Raw genomic sequence first — 11,425 nt, forward strand, 5'->3', positions numbered from 1 at the left:
TGGAATAAGCACCATAAACTTACGGTGTGTTACTTTTTAAAAAATATTTCTGGTTTGAATTTACTAGTATTTTGTTTAGGATTTTTTCATCTATATTCATGGTAAATGTTAAATTAGCAAACTCAAAATCATCTAAGAAGGTTTCAGAGAAGTCATTCTTTATTATTTTTCTTTTCTTGCCTTTTCCTGTAACTTTTTTGTTATACCTATAACACATAGCACAATAATTTTGTTACTGTTGATATTTTTCAGCACGTCTCTTACATTCTTACTCTTTTTCTTATTGTTAGCATTTACTGAATGTTTACCATGTGCCCAGTGTTGTGTTAACTACTTTGCGTTATTATTGTAGTATCTCATTTAATTCCTCAAACAATTCCTTGTTTCCCTGAAAATAAGACCTACCTGGAAAACAAGCCCTAGCATGATTTTTCAGGATGACATCCCCTGAACATCTTTTGGAACAAAACTTAATATAAGACCCAGTCTTAGTTTTGGGGAAACACGGTTGTATTTGGTAGATATTATTAACCTCCCAGTTTTATAAATAAGGAAAATATACTTAGAGGCATGAAATATGTTACCCAAGATCATAAGTTTGGGCTTAAACCAATATTTTTATGATTTCAGAAACATACCACCACCATATTATTTTGCTTCCCAGCCTCATCCAGGGATTTATGAAAAGTATCCATTGACTATACTACTTCCCAAGGTGTACTAGTTACCACAAATTCTGTGAATCAAAACAACAGGAATTTATTCTCTCACAGTTCTCTAAGCCAGAAGTCAGAAATCCAAGTGTGAGCGGGGCCACACTCCCTTTGGAAGCTCTAGGGTAGAATCCATTCCTTGTATCTTCCAGTTCCTAGTAACTGTCAGTATCCCTTAGGTTGTGGCAGCATCTCTGTCTAGTCCATCTTCACATTACCCTCTCTGTGTGTATGTGTCTAATACATTCTGTCTCAAATCTCCCCCTCCTGTTTATAAGAATACATATGACTACTTTTCAATTCCCCACCACCTCCCAGGTAATCCAGGATAAACTCTTGCCTTTCAATATCCTTAACTGAATCAGATATTTTGACCACATAAGGTAATATTTGGTTTTTTGCCCAATAAGGTAACATTCACAGGTTCCAGGGATTAGGAAATGAATTAATTTTTTGAGGGGAAGGTATTTTTTCAGCCCACCGCAACAAGGCAAACAGAGTTGAAAATGACATGCTTTCCAGATCAGACGTATTTTTCTTTGGGTAAAATTCCATTGACTCTTACCTAGACTGGCCCTTAGGCTTCATTCTACAAATGCTCAGTCTGTAACATCGGCATCATATCATTTATTATTGCCAACTTATGGGCATGTGGAAAAATAAAATGAGATATGACATATGAAGTACTTTCTGAACAGTATCATGAAAAGAATATAGGGCCTAATTCTACATTCTAGGTTCTGGAATCAGACACTGGGGTTACATCCTGAGTCCTGCCACTTACTAACTTAGTGACCTTGGTCTTTCCATTTATAAAGGAAAGGGAAGATACCTACTTGACAAGTTTTGGGTCATAATTAAATGAGATAATGTATGTTAAAATGACTGGCACGCTGCCTGGTTCATAGTAATATTCACTCTTTCTTCTCTACTAACAAAAGTTCCTGTACATACTCTCTGTATTGCTATGTTATGCAGATAAGCTTAGATCAGCAGTTTTCATTTTAAGCAAGAAGGACAAACATAGATAATAACTATTTAAATAATTAATAGGCTGGAACAAACCATTTACTGATGCTATACATGGGAAATAAGAATTCTCTGCCATGACCTAATCCGTGTCCTTGGTCAATACATTTTCCCTTCTTTGTTCTAGGGGAGATCAACAATATTGTGCAAAAAAAGGCCTAATCAGAGTCTGGAAAAATGTAGACCAGTAAATTGTAGTTATTGCTACTGAAGTTATTATCACTTACTTGCATTCTAGAAGAAACGACTGGCAGTATTACTACTCATATATAAGAGCAAATAAGAGTGTGATTCAAAGGACTAATAACTAACCCTGAGTTCATTCCATAGTAATTCTATTCCCGTTTACATCTCCGGCAAAATGGCTCCATTCATTAGCTTTACAGACTGGTAACATCAAGCTTATGGATTTAATTCCTAGGTGACCTTTTACCCTGGCCTCTTACATGATCACAGACTGAAGCCCTGATGTCAGGAAGAGGTCTTATAAAGGGGGCCTTTGACCAAAAGGAGGGCTGGATGAGTAGCTGTTCTTAGTATTTAAAACAAACTCCTATTCTACTTCCCACCATTTCATTGGTGGTGTTTCCCACAGATTCAGTCTCCATATTCCCACTTTAAGGGAGGTCGCAGTGGGGGCAGGAGAAGTTTCCCTGGGGGAATCTTGCACAGTCCGATGCATTCAGCTACGTCCCATGACCTTCAAATATATGACTCCAGCTGCAGCCCAGCCTTTTATCATCTCCCTTTCCCTCTCCCCTGCTTCAGGCCAGTGGGCAGAGCCTCTAGCCTTTGGATTACTCACGCAAGGAACCATATAGGGCTCTGGGAGTACTTGCCTACTCTCTCACCAGATTTAAGGGGCAGCATTCAGAGCAGAGAGAGGCAAGAGAAGCAGTCAGAGGGCAGAGTGCAGGGGAGGTAGGAAAGTTCTCACCTAACTGCTGACACAAGCCCCTCCTTAGACCTGGCAGACGGCTCAAAGTGACTTCTGTTCTTGGGGTGCTTTTCGCACCTATTGATAACTTCCTGCTGGATCTTCCTGACTACAATTCTCCTGACCTGTCTGGAGCTCCCCTTCAGCTGGCCATCACAAATATCCTCAATTTCTGTATCCAGTGTACCCTCAGCTTCTATCTGCAGAGGTCCCCTGGTACTCTGACAGATACACTTTTAGAAAGAATGTCTTTTTAAATGACCCCAGGCCAACATTCTCATAATGGACATGAATTTCATGCCTGTTCCTCATTACCGTGGGCCCACACATACAGCCTCTACTCCGCTTCCACAAGCAGCTTCAGTTAGTATCTGTCTCCGCTGTTCTCAGGCATGGGTCAGGCATCATCAGTTCACAGTATCCACCAAATGCAGGGAAGAACTTTCCCCTTCATTAGACCTCAGGGGAGGGAAATATACTCCTCCCACATTCCCCACCCTCTTTGGGCAGGTTGGTCATCGGAGTATAGCTCTATACAAAGAAATGTTCACAAAATCCTCTCTAGTCTCCAACGAACTTACCCTCTTATAGTCTCATGATGAGAGTTGTTTAGTTCTATAAAACCACTCACTTTGGTATATACTATCTACTGTCTTTATGCCTAGAAGCTAGAGAAGTTAATAGGCCCTCTTTTTTTTTTTTAACTGAAGAAGTTTTACCAGGTAACTTTCATGTTTCTCTCTCTTGTGCCTGCAAAGGTGAAATCCTGCCACTGTTGCCCCTTTATGAATTTATATGTACTGAGACCTACTCAGCTTCACGTCATGCATATGGACTCCTTTTTTTTTTTTTCCATAAGAAGGAATAGCCATTTGTGAATTTTACAGTCACAATCTCATCAGTTGTGTTCTAATTGGAAAAACAATAAGGATGAACATAACTGGGCTGAATAAATAAGTTAATTATAGACTTGCTCATGTTAAAGAAACATTAAATCATGAAGGATTATGAATAGCTGGGTAATTATTCCTGATCTTAATTCCTGGGATAGAGAGTTTAGAGAACGGATACCTCATTAGTTTGCATAATTCAGCTGCAAATAAGCAAGTCATGCTGGTCTGGCCTCATTCTCCATCTCTGCATTCCTCCTTCTCCTGAGACATAGGACCCCCTTCACCCCACTTGCATTGTCAGCCCCACTCCCAGTTCCAAAGGAGTATCTTAGTTTCCTATTGTTGCTACAAATGACTGCCATAAACTTAGTGGCTTAAAACAACCTAAATTTACTATTTTATAAATCTGGAGGTCAAAAGTTCAAAATGGGTTTCACTGGGTAAAATTAAGGCTGTATTCCTTCGTGGAGGCTCTAAGGGAGAACCCACTTTCCTGCATCTACCAGCTTCTGGAGGCTGCCTGCATTCCTTGTCTCGTGGCCTTCTTCCATCTTTAAAGCCAGAATGGCCCATCAAGTCTTTCTCATCTCGCATAATTCTGATGTCTGCTTCTGTAGTCACTTCTCCTTCTCTGACTCTGTCTCTTCTTCTCTTCCACCTTTAAAGATGCTTGTGATTGCATTGGATATTCTCCTCACCTTCAGGTCAGCTGGTTAGCAACCTGAATTCCATCTGCCACTTTAATTACGCTTTGCCAATAACAACATATTCAGATTCTGGGGATTAGAAATGGGACATTTGGGGTGGGGCATTATTCTTCCTACCACGCAAGGAATAGTCGCAAACTGCACCAGAGGTTACCTGATCCCTTCTTGTCTTCCCCTGCCACTCAGGAAGCAGCTGTCTATCACACCAGCGGCTTGTTTGCCCTGGCGTCGTGGCCTATATCTGCTCAATAATCCCAAGGGCTAATAAAGAATAGGATTCTAGGCCTGTTTTGGTAAACAGAATTTTATTGGAGCACACAATCATACCCATTCATTTACATATTCTTATGTCTGTTTTTATGCTACAATAGCAGAGTTGAATAATTATAACAGAGACTGTGTGGCCTGCAAAGTCTAAAATATTTATCATCTGGTCCTGAAAAAAGTTTGCTGACCCTCAACATAGAGAGCTGCTGTCTTTCTCTCTCTGATTTATTCTTACTCCTAGATTGTCTAGCCTTGTGTGCTCCCTGCTGAAAGCCAAGTGTGTGGACCAGAGCCTCCCTGCTTTGGTGGACTCTGAACTTCCTTTATCACATCACCAGCCTGGTTAGTGTCTCATAAACTCTGATCAGTTTCTCAGCCTCTAGGCTGATACTACTTTCAGAATCAGCAGCTTTCTTGAAAAGCAAGGCAGTAACAGATGCAAGGTTTGCTTCTTTCCCAGATCTTGTTTCCTGTAAGTCTTTCTATTTAGTAGCTCACCAATGGGTTCAAACACATATTGTTTATATTTTGTCTAGCTTTTCTAGTTCACAGCAAGAAGAATGATGCAAGCAATCTGGTCCACCATTACCAGTAGCATATTTTTAGTGCTATTATTGCATTTTTATTACCTCCAAATCCTTGTTATATTATCCATATTCCTTTATATCTTGTTCTGTTTTTTTTCTGTGTTTAGCATATGGTTTTTAAATAGCTTTCTTTATTTTCTTAAGGACTATGCTTTCTTGCTTTATAATGAAGTCAAGTTTTCTGAAATAGTCCTCTGAATCCTACAATCAATTATTTTCTCAAACTTATTCTTGACCCTTCAGAACAACATTTATTTTCCCTTTGTTTTGTATTACTTTACTACAGACTTCATTTATTTAGTTTTGCTTCTATCTCTTTATCTATGTTCCAACTAGGTAAAGTCTATCCAGACTTGATGACAAATTGGTTGCTCTTAGTCCCACCTCTCAGATAAACAACAAATCTGCTAATCAGATTGTCCTCAATTAGAGGGCACACTGATGCATGATTTGTATTCCAAGTCCAATTTTCCAGCAGTTTCTTCCATCTTCTGGTGCATCTTTGCTCTACTCATATGATGTACCCTATCCCCACTGCTGCATTCTTTCTGATACTAACCTGAAAAAATTCCTCTAAAAATTCCTTTTAGAGCATTTACAGCAATTAAAGTTCTTACATCTCTAACTTCTTACATTTATCCAGTTAATTTTTACGAATAAATATCCAAAAGTGAGATACAGTATTTTAGCCATCTCATGGAGAAGCACTTATAATCAGGGATAACTAATAAGTTTTCTGATTCATTGACACAGTCACTAGTTCTCCAGTTCAGGAGACATTTGAAAGGAGAAGTACCAAGTTTCTTCTTAACTTCTCAGGTTGTGTCTGTTTCAAGAGGTGAAGCCTGAACAGGTTTTTCTCCATGCCATTCTGTCTCCCTCAGTGGAAATTTCTCTCATAGTCTTGTATTATATTCACCATCAATCTTAGTTTTTTTTGTATTGCCTTGAAACTTATTCTATTTTTTCATTTATATTCCTATTTTCTGATACTAGGAAATCTGAATTAAAGGTCAGCGTCGTCTACCAGTAACAGTTCTACAGAATTGAATTCTGCAGTTATCCAGGAACTGGGTCATTTCCTTTATTCCATGCAATTAAATGCCTTTCATAAATATTCTTCTTAGGCATTCCGGATTCAAAGGGATGACATGATTTGTGAAATGAGTCACAAAAATGCAAATTAATGTCAAAAGAAATACTTGGCATAAACTAAACCTTTTCTTAAAAATTCCTGCTTTGGTATCTAGGGATTTCGTACAGTTGAGGATTTCTTCTTTTACAAAAAGTATTAATGAGTTATGAAAGGAACCACACTGGAAATTTTCTACTTTGTGCAATTGCATTCAGATGTTTTCATGTCTAATAAACAAACAATATTGTACAGTGGAATGAGTCAGAAGACCTGTATTTGAATCCTATTTTGTAAGATTCAGCTATGTGACTGGACAATGCATTTAACTCTAAGCCTCTCTTTTTTCTTCCCTTAAATGAAAATGATGATAATGATACAACCTTACCTACTTCACTTGTTCAAAATGAATTGATATAAAATGTAGAAGAACTTTAGAGATTATTAAGCCCTATTTAAGTTATACTCATTTTAAAAAATATTTAGGAATGCAAACTGTGAACTACTTTGTGCCAAAGTTAAATTTGAATGATAAATACACTTGTTAATCTCTAATTATTAATCCATTCCAGAATTGACATAGAAAATCCATGATATTTATTTTCTATATGATGGGTAAACAGAACAGCCTGTGAGTAAGGAAGCTAGTTTAAACTTTAAAGATAAATGTATCTTCCCTTCTAGTGACATGTCAGACGTCAGCGATGAGCACATTTCTCAGCTTCAGGTGCCTTAGGTCTATTCCTTGAATCTTCGAGCAATTTGGGGGAAGCTCAGACCAAGACATTCAGGTTAAAAACAAAAAGCGAAACACAAAGAAAACTCACTAAGAACTACACCATGAGAAATTGATTTCAGATTTTTCACTTTCAGTTGTATTCAGAGGAATTTCATGTGGGCATCATGGTATGGTCTCTCTGTCTCTCTGTCTGTCTGTCTCTCTCTGTCTGTCTGTCTGCCTCCCTCCCTCCCTCCTTCCCTCCCTCCCTCCCTCCCTCCTTACAGAAGAATTAGAAATATGCATTCTTACTGCCAATGAAAAAGACTCAATTCGAGAATACAGTTCCTCATTAAAACGGCGGAAGAACAGACTGCAGTTGAAGATAAGCTCACTAGAATTAAGGATTTTTCTGTATGTCTTTCGGAAGAAAATATCACTGAACCAGGTGTAAGATTTCAATAATTTGCATACACAGAAAAAAGGGGGGAAGGTATTCCTGAAAGAGCGGCTGTTGTATTGATAGCATCAAAACTGAACAGAAACAGACTTATAGATACAGAGAACAAACGAATGGTTGCAGACGGAAGTGGGGTCGGGGTATAGGTGAAAAAGGTAAAGGGGAATAAGAGGTACAAAGTTCCTTCAGTTATGAAAAAAATTTCCTCCAGTTATAAAAAAAATAATAAGTCACAGGGATATAATGTACAGCATAGGGAAAATAGTCAATATTATCATCATATCATTGTATGGTGACAGATGGTTACTAGACTTATTGTGATGATCATGTTGTAAGGAATATGAATGTTGAATGACTGTTGTACACCTGAAGTTAATATAATATTGTAATAATAGTTTATGTCCACTACACTTTAATTAAAAAATTGAAGGGCATGGGATTGATTTCTTCTAATAACATTGTGAAATTCATAGTAAGTGGATTATTATTATTCTTAAATATGAATTCCTTTACAATGTGCTTTTTAAAATATAGTGTAATCCCTTTCTGTCAAAAAATGTAAGAAATTATCTCTAATTAGAAAAAGATTTATAAATCTTTACTCAGTTTTTACTAACATTTGTGGATGTAAACTTGCTTAGATAGAGAGTTACAGTTATGAAAATTAGCAATTAAAATTTCTGATTCCTCTCTTCCTCTTATTTCACCATATACACAAGGAATACTCATTTGAGCCTACAAATAAAATGATTATTGTTGCAAAATCCTTATTGTTATTCATTCTTATTCTTAATGTCATTTGATATTGGATGATTTTCCTGGACACCAAAAAAAATATGATAAACATTCAAATTAATTAGAAAGTACACAATAATATAACAAAGAAAAAATATTAATAATCTTACTACTATGAATAATTGTTTAAAATTTTTAATTTTTTTCTATGCACACATCCATGTTTTACAAAATTTGGTCATATGGTATAGTCAGTTTTATTTAAAATTTCATTGATATTATCCATGTACTTAAGTATTCTTCAAAAATATGTTTAATTTATGAGAAATGTACTAATTTTGATTTCTACAACAAGATATTAGAGAACTCGTAAGTTAAATGGTCAGTTTATAAATACTTTTTAGAAGTAATTATGTAAGTTTTAGAATTTTTTTCCATAATTATAGACGTTTATCTTCAGTTTCTCTTTCCATAAGCAATTAATGTGTGGTCTCATTTTCTTAATATAAAATTAGTTTGTGTTCTCTGAAGAATATTCAGTAATGTAGACAAAAATAAATATCATCTGTAGACTCACCATATAATTTCTATTGATATCAAATTTGCTTCTAGTCCATTTCTATTATTTATTTATTCATTAATTTATAACTATACAAACAATTACATAAAAATGGATATTATGCTATATATATAGTCTTTCATCCTGCTTTTTTCAGTTAACACTATTTTTCATGTCCATTTGCTCACATCCCTGAATTTTTTTGAGAATATGACTTTTTACGGATGTACAGTATCCTGTATCACATAGAAAATAATTTACTTCACTAGTGTTTTATTGTTAGACATTTAGATTGTCTTCGATTTCTCACTATTATAATGCTTTAATAAGCAGCCTTGATATGTGCATATATTTCTATTTAGGATAAATTCTTAGAAATGAAAGTCATTTCATATTTAATACCAAATGTCTATATAAATTTAACTTTACCAAAGTGTTTGGTAATGAATATTCCACTGAGCCCTTTGAAACCTTATATTTAAAAAAAAATAAAAGCTTTTGCCATTTTGAAAAGCAAACCATGCTTCATTGGTTTTTTTAATCTTAATTGTCTTTAATTATTTGGTGATTTTTTTATTTATACATTTTATACATTTATTGGTAATATATTCATTTTATTGGTAAATGTCTTTCCATTTTGCGAAATGTTCATTCACCTTATGTGGCCAATTTGATTTGTAAGAGCTCTTTACATACTGAAGCTTAGCTTGATCTTCAGAAATTATAAGCAAATTGCTCAATATTAGTTAACAATTAAAGCAAGGATTCTAGTCTTTTATTTCTTGATGCTTAATTGATGGTTTTTTAACCTATAATAATTATTAGTATTTGCCAACCATATGATCTTCAGTAACATACTTCACCTCTCTGGGCCTTGTTGATAAATTATATATATTCGTGTATATGAATTTTATATATGAATCATTATATACATTATATGCTTTAAATGAAATGTTGATTTTTGATGTTTTTTCTGAAGATACAAAGTAATCTCACAGCAAGATTAAACGAGTCCTGTTTCTAATTATATTTAATGAGAATCCAGTAATGTCTGCAGAGGGCTATGAACAAGATTTTTGGACTTTATATAATAGGTCCCTGAAAATAGGATATTTTAGGCCCTCCCAACCATATCATCACTAACACTGAAGCACCTCCAGCTTCATCCTGCCCAGAGTTGGATACTTTGACTAGATTCTTATGGTAACTGAGATCTGTTTGTGCCAGAGTATACGTGTTTGTGAATAAAACTTTGACATTAGTAAAACACATTGAAAATAAATTCTATGCCTGCTCACCTGTGATTTATACTCCCTAACACCTCAAATGCCTATAAGTATTACTTTTATTTATCCTTGTCAGATTTCAACATTTTATTGTAAATGTTGAGGGTAGAAACCATGAGAGTGAAAAAAGGCGAGAAAATGACAATGGTGTAGTTGATCACCAGTTGAATTAGAAGATGCCAGGAGAAGGCTGTGAAAAAGGTTAAATGAAAAACATAGAAATGTTTGAACGAACAAGTCATTGGGCACTCTGCCTCAATTTTGTTTTCTAATGTTGTCCATCCTGGGCACTTGACCTTCTGGCTGGTATAATAGCTATTATGATATTGTCCTTGAATGTTGTCCCAGAACTGTGTGAAGCAGAGAGAGAAAAAACTGGAAGCAGATTCCTGAGTCCTGAAGAAGCTTTGATCTAGCAAGGAAAAAAGAATCTAAGTAGCCACATTCTCGGTGTCTCCAGGGACAGGTAGTGCATAAAATTTCTACCTCCTTATTAAACGGGACCAACAAGACTTGATAAGGTAGAGCTGTGAAAATGTTGGACTTTGCCACACTTATCCTCATTCTCTCACCAACCCCAAGACACTAAACCTACTTTCAAAATGTTAAGCTTAAGAGAACTGTTGTTGTTTTTTAAGTCCCTCCTCAGGTTCTGTGGAAATCGTCTCCTCTTCTGGGGCCTATAGGACGATTTAAAACTTTGTTTTAAATAAGTTGCTTGTCCTTCTCATATTTGGTCTTGAGGTGTTTTGAGAATGAAGTGTTGGTCTTGAGGTGTTTTGAGAATGAAGGTCCTCACCTAGTATTTAATTACCCACGTTGGATCTGTGATCAAGTCTGGAAGATAATGCTGGTCCTGGCTGGGGATGGAATTATTCTATCACATACACAGAGAAACAGAAGAATAAAGCAGGTGATGGTGGTGGTGGTGGTGGTGGTGGTGGTGGTGGTGGTGGTGTGTGTGTGAGTGTGTGTGTGTGTGTGTGTGTGTGAGAGAGAGAGAGAGAGAGAGAGAGAGAGAGAGAGAGAGAGAGAGAGAGAGAGAGAATTTGAGAGAATTTCCAGTTAGATAAGTTCCTTGTGAAAACCAGCTACACTTTTCTGCCCTTAATTTCCATGAAAACATACACTTTTTAAACAAATACTCCTTACAATCAATGATCTCTGAAATCAAAACATTGACTAAAACACCAACCGCACGTAATTCATAACTTATCTGATATCTACCTATTGGACACCAGCTATGGTTCAAATATCCTCCTTTGCCAACATTAGATCTCCAAATATCCTGTTTTTTCCTAAGAACACCTCATGCTTCATCACTGCTTCTCTAACTTTCATTGCTAAAACAAACAAACAAGCAAAAAATACCAATAAACAACTTCCTATTACATTTATACCA

Source organism: Rhinolophus sinicus, chromosome 16 (assembly GCF_057876585.1).
Source record: "Rhinolophus sinicus isolate RSI-liver-muscle chromosome 16, RSI-T2T, whole genome shotgun sequence".
Taxonomy (NCBI): domain Eukaryota; kingdom Metazoa; phylum Chordata; class Mammalia; order Chiroptera; family Rhinolophidae; genus Rhinolophus; species Rhinolophus sinicus.